Raw genomic sequence first — 6,747 nt, 5'->3', positions numbered from 1 at the left:
TGAGTAGAAAAGAAAAATGAAGAAAATTGAGAATTTTGACATATGTAATAAACATGAATGAATTTGTATAAATGAGTATGGATTTGAATTACATAATGATTTTTGAAATGATGATATGAGTATGGATGAATTATTGTATTGAAAAAATTGATGAGATTTTTAAACAGGTAAATATTGAAATACGTCAAATGATAATAAACTAGGGGAAACTCTGTTAGTTTCTCCGTCGAAAAATAATTGATATTAAAAGATAATAACTTGAAAATGATTAAAGGAATAAAGTAAGATAAGATAGGGTGCTCTGGCACCGAATGTAGCATGCCTTGCTCGGCTACACTATACTCAAGTGAGGGGTGTTACATTTATTTGATATCAGAGCACAATTTAGGCGTTCCTCGGCATAGACAGATGGAAAGGGATAGTGTGCATAACATACATTGCATTCATATAAGTCGAGGTGACACTAATGTAGATCTATTTTCTCTAGTAAGGTGAAGAAATAAGGAAGTAGGGTGCTCCGGCACCGAATGTAGCACGCCTTGCTCGGCTACACTGTAGTCGGGTGAGGGGTGTTATATTTATTTGGTATCGGAGCACGATTTAGGCATTCCTAGGCATAGACAGATGGAAAGGGATAGTGTGCATAACATGCATTACATTTATATGAGTCGAGGTGACACTAATGCAGATTTGTTTTTTCTGGTAAGGTGAAGAAATAAGGAAGTAGCAGCTCCTCGACTATTTACATCAGGAAAATTTAGAGGAAGAAATTTTCGTTAGAGGGGAAGAATTGTAACACCCTCACTGTAGCAATTCTGTACATTCTCCTATTCCATTGACCAGTGTCGGTCCGGACAGCTAGAACATCTAAAAAAATATTTAGACTAGAGTGAAGAGTCATAAATAACTCAAATAATAATAAGAAAAATTTAGAAAAAAAATTAGAAATAAAATACAATTAAGTTAAATGAGCTGGTGCCCTAGCGATGGGTAACCTAGTAGGAAGTTGTGGTCCTCGCAGCTAGGAGCCCTAAACTGAGGGAAAAATTCATAAAATAATTTTTGGGACTCCAAAGAAGAGTCATTGAGATTTTTATGATATTATAATGCCATGAAAAGGCTTAGAAAAATTTTTAGATCAGTATAGACGATTTTGGCTAAATAAGCCAAATGGAGGGCATTTTGGTCATTTCGTCTTCGGAGATGATTTTTGGCCGACTTGTCCAGTTAAGTAAATAATTATTATGACATAAAATATGAATAAATATTGATAAAAATTTAATTGAAAATAAGTAGAAAAGAAAAGAAAAGAAAAATGAAGAAAATTAGAATTTTGACATCACATGATGTCATTAAGAAGGCCTCCACCAATCACAACTCAACAAGCCAATTAAAAAGAGTTAAATGGGTAGAAAATTGAAAAGAAAAAACTACACTCTTCTTCCTACCATAGCCCAGCCGATTCTCTCACTCCCTTCCACCATTAGAGCTTTGCCAAGCTTCATTTCTCACTCTAATTCACCTCAAAACCTTATCCTCCCTTCACTAAAAATTTCCCTTGCCACTAAAGCAAGACTTGGGCAGCAATTAGAATAAGAGAAAGTGAAAGAAAGTGAGGTGTGAACGAGCTTAGAAAATCACCAAAGAGGTTAGTGCCATATTCTTTGCTTTTACATCTTTCTAAACATGAATTTAAGCTAAATTAAGTTGAAAATTTGATAAAAATTGAATTAATGAGGCATGATTATGTTCCATGAAATTTTGGCAGCCTTGACATGAGTTAGGGTTAAGAGAATTCTTTGGTTTATAGTGAAATATTAGCTGCCCCTAGTATAAATTATATGATTAATATAGCAAATTAGGAGTAAGATGCATGAATTGGAGGCTTGGTCAATTAGGGTTAGGGTTTTGAAACTCAATTTTGGAGGTTGATGTAACTGAACTTAAATTAATGTTGTAATGGTTAATTAGTGACCATTTGGCTATGTTTGATTAGGAAATGAAGTGATTTGTGCCATGGGAATTGAGGTTAGGTATGCTGTCCAGTGTGCACTGTAGGTCTGGATGTGAGTCCAGCATGTTTGGGCAGCCATAACTTGGGTTGTGTAGGTTCAATTGGTGCAAGGCTAAGTGGACATGAAATTAGATGCATAATGGCACAACTTTGATGAAGTAACTCTATCTAAAAAACAAACTTATGATGCCCTAAAAATTGACCAAATCCGGGTAACACACATTCTGCCTGGGCAAAATGACTAAATGAACAGTGTTCATTCATTTGAAGATAACTCACTGTAGAAATGTCCAATTGACCTCAAATTTTTATCAATGGAAAGAGTAGACAATTCAGGACAACTTTCATGAAGGACACAACTCCAAAGTTTGACCAAAACTTAATGAAATTGCCCACCAAACTCAGGACACCAAAACTGCCAGAATGGATTCTGCCCAGAAATTCTGGGTATTGCCCTATCCTGCCAGTTATGGTATTTAGCCATAACTTGAGCTACAAAACTCCAATTGGAGTGATTCAAAAACGGAATTAAAGAAGATACAATAAGGAACAACTTTAATGAAGAAAAGTTAACCCAGTTTCCACTATAGAATTATCCAAAGGAACAGTAAACTAAAAATGCATCTAGGGGACTTTAAATTGCAATTGACAATTAATACTAACAAATTTAAAACTCAAAATGTGGGATCTTGGTGTAATTACAATTAACATATCCATTAAGTATGAAAAAGTCAACATTTTGGTTGACTAGTAAGGTGAATAGTAATCAAAATGGTTAGCAAAGTAAGATGAAGACCCAGAACCAATTCTAAGCTTAAATGCTTAGAATTGTATGACAAATGAGGACTATGTATCTTAGTCAAGATTTATAGAAGGAAATTAAGGCCATAAATTTGAAATTCATGAAATGTTCATGGATTACTTGAAACATTAAAAGTAAGTCACCTAATTAATGTGAATAGATAGTTAGGGCTTATATGCCCATCACAAATAGAATTCATAAATATTAGTAATTCAACTTGAAATATAAAATTTGTAATTACATAAGTAGATTTTCGAATGTATAAATGAGAAAGGACAAGAAAAAGTATTTTGAGTACAATGGTACATGAACACCATTGTTGTGAATTGAGATCCAAAATGAATGATGTAAGGATATAATGAACAAATATGTGAATTATAATGAAGGTAAAATGGTACATGAACTCCATTGTTGTGAATTGAGATTCAAAATGAATGATGTAAGGAATGTATGAATTGTGATGAATGTATAAACTATACAGAATTTTGATTTAGAAATTTATACTTTTGCTAAGAACAAAATTAAAACGTTATAAATTATAATTGGAACTTATAATGAAATAATGAAATAAGAAGACATATTAATATTTAATGGTACTTATGTACCCATGTATTACCTAGACACGTGTGTCAGATTGGATAGATTGGCATGCCAATAGGGTATTGTTTTAGCAGTACTATGAAAGGCTTTATGCCCGTACTCATGGCTTTATGCCCACACTCATGGCTTTATGCCCGCACTCATGGCTTTTATGCCTGATTATGTGTTATCATGGCTTGTTAGCCATTCTGACTGTATACGTGGTTGACATTTTGAGTCCCATGGTATGACGGCCTGAGGCACCGCGGTGTCCAGTGCCAACGACCCGTTATCCAATTTAGTCAACCTGTCATAGGTTACTTGGGCAGTGAAATTTATTGAAATAAGTTAAGAATATTGGCAATTGAAAATATTAGCAATATAATAAATGAGTAAGAATATTTAATTATTATGAAAAAAATTGAGCGCTTTTGAAAAAGAATAAATTAGAATAAAGGATAGTTAATACTAGAAGTATTATATGAAATTAGATTAAATTCCAGAGTATCCAAATTTTGATCCATTTCTTTTTTTTATTGTATATTATTTTCTTGTTATATTATTGCACCACTAAACAGCAATGCTTAGCGTGATGGATTTGTTTCCTCGCACAGGTACTGAATATAAAGCCTAGCGAATATTAAACAGAGATTTTGGAGTTCTGATCTGCAGAAGTGTCTGAAGTATTCAAGGTTGTCACCTCCTCAGCAATGCATGTAGATAGGGCTCACAGTAGTCATATTATGTAATTTGTGCATCATAGTTATTTATTATGTTGTAATGAAAATTAGGAAATTGTATGTAATATGCACCTGATGTAAATTATGAATTTATACAATTAGTTTGCAAATTATGTAAACTAATGAAATTGAGAATTTTGACATATGTAATAAGCATGAATGAATTTGTACAAATGAGTATAGATTTGAATTACATAATGATTTTTGAAATGATGATATTGATGAGATTTTTAAACAGGTAAATATTGAAATACATCAAATGATAATAAAATAGGGAAAACTTCGTTAGTTTCTTCGTCGAAAAATAATTGATATTAAAAGATAATAACTTGAAAATGATTAAAGGAATAAAGTAAGATAAGATAGGGTGCTCCGGCACCGAATGTAGCATGCCTTGCTCGACTACACTGTAGTTGAGTGAGGGGTGTTATTGTAGCCGAGAAAGGCGTGCTACACCTCATTAAAATTATGACCAATTATAATTGGACAATTAAATATAAATAGAGACAAAATCAATTAAATGAACAAAGTGATCATCTTCTTCCTTGAGCTTCCTTTAGCTGAACCACCATAGCCATCACCCTCCACCATTTTTCAAGCTTTCAAGCTTGATTTTCCTTCCATTCTCACCCTAAAACCCATACTTGTCTTCACAAAAATTTGATTCTACACCTTGGGGAAGCTATTAGCAGCCAAGAAAGAGGACTTAATTAAAGTTCTAGTAAGTCAAAGTTTGGTCACATGTGAGGTTAGTGCAAAACTTTCCCTACCTCTCTTCTTTAATCATGCTAAGCATGTTAAAAGGAGTTGAAATTGTATGAAATTAAAAGAATATGACGAGTTTTTGAAAGACGAAAATTTCATCGGCCATGAGAGAAATTAGAGATTTATGATTTTTTATTGAATTAACTTGTCTAGTAGTGTTCTTGATGAATTTGCATGTAGTAGAAGTTGAATTGAATAGTGTTGCATGAGTTGAGAATTTTAGTAGTTAGGATTTTTACCCAAAATTTAGGGTTTTGTGAATTGATGCCTAATTGACATTTTTGAGACTATTTATTGACTATTTGAAGTATAATGAATGTGATTGAAGTTTGGTAGTTAGGAGGAATTAAATATCAAAAGTGTAATTTTCTGTGCAGGGAATTCTGGACCTTGAGTCCAGTGTGGTTATGTGGCCATAAGTAGAGCCACATTGCTCCAATTGGTATGAGGCTAATTGGAGATGAAACTTAGGACAAATTGCAACATTTTTCATGGAGAGACCCTGCCTAGAAATTGAATCTAATATTACCTAAATTTGGCTAACTCACTCTAGGAAGATCAGAATGACTTGATTCTTAAACCAATGGAAAGGTTAGACATAGGAGCACATTTTTCATGAAGCACATAGAGCCCAATTCTGACTTTAACCCAACGAATTTGCTAGAAAAATATAGGTCAAAAATTCTAACCAAAACTAGAACCTGACCTAAAATTCTGGACTTTGACCTACCTGATCAGTTTTGGCAAAAATGTCATAACTCAGTCCACAAAACTACAAATGTAGTGAATCCAAAGCCAAAATCTTCATAACACCTAGAACTACAATTTTGGTGTTTTGAGAAAATCCAGAACCTAATGGAACTTGGTCAATTTGCTAGGAAAATTCAGTATTCTAAATTCTGAAATTGAACTACATTGCCACTTGACCCCAGAACAGTATTTATATCATATCTCCCACTAGGAAACTCCAATTGGGATGGGCCAAACTGTAATAGAAACATAAGAAATAGGAATTCAACTTTGATTTTGGAACTTTCCTCAAATTTTGAGTGTAAGGACCCTAAAATGGGAATTAAAGACACTGACCTGAACCTTAAATCTTGAAAGCATAGGGTTTAGGAGCCCAGGTCAATTAATTAGCCATAACTCACCCTACATAACCTGAAAAATTGTGATTCTTGAACCTGAGTGACCCTAAGACATATGAGAACAACTCATATGAAAGACATTAGACTTAAAAATGACTGTAGCATGCTTAAATGACTAGAAAAATTTTGACTCCAGAATCTACCTGGTTCTGGAACCATAAAGGATCAATGAACCAGTCATGGAAAATTGATCATAACTTGTAACACCCCTATTTGCATAGCTTAGTATATGTTACTATTCTGGTGACCAGTGTTGGTCCAGACAATTAAGGAGATTAGAACCACATTTGAGACACTTAGATAAGCCCTGAATGCAAATAAATAGTGACTACCTGATAGGTAAGTATAAATAAGAAAAACAGAATATAAAATGTTAAATGAGCTGGTAGTCACAGCGATGGGTGACCTTCCCAGGAAGGGACTGCGAGGGCTATCGTAACCCAAATTCTGAACAGAAAAATGTGACGCTGCGGTCCTTAGAAATATTGCGAACACAGTGGAAAAGAGAAAATCATGAAAAAGAATTTTTAAGTAGGTCAAATAATTAGGTCAGGGATCCGGAACAAATATCGAATAACTTGCTAACCAGATTGAATCAGCAAGGGGCAATTTGGTCAATTCACCCCTAGAGGTGACTCCTAACCTAACTATCCAATAAAATCGAAGAAACGAAAATTTTCGAATCAAAAATTAAATTAA

The sequence above is a fragment of the Hevea brasiliensis genome, chromosome 11, assembly GCF_030052815.1.
Source record: "Hevea brasiliensis isolate MT/VB/25A 57/8 chromosome 11, ASM3005281v1, whole genome shotgun sequence".
In the NCBI taxonomy this organism is placed as follows: Eukaryota; Viridiplantae; Streptophyta; class Magnoliopsida; order Malpighiales; family Euphorbiaceae; genus Hevea; species Hevea brasiliensis.
The sequence above is the reverse complement of the archived record's forward strand: the minus strand, read 5'-3'. Positions refer to the sequence as shown.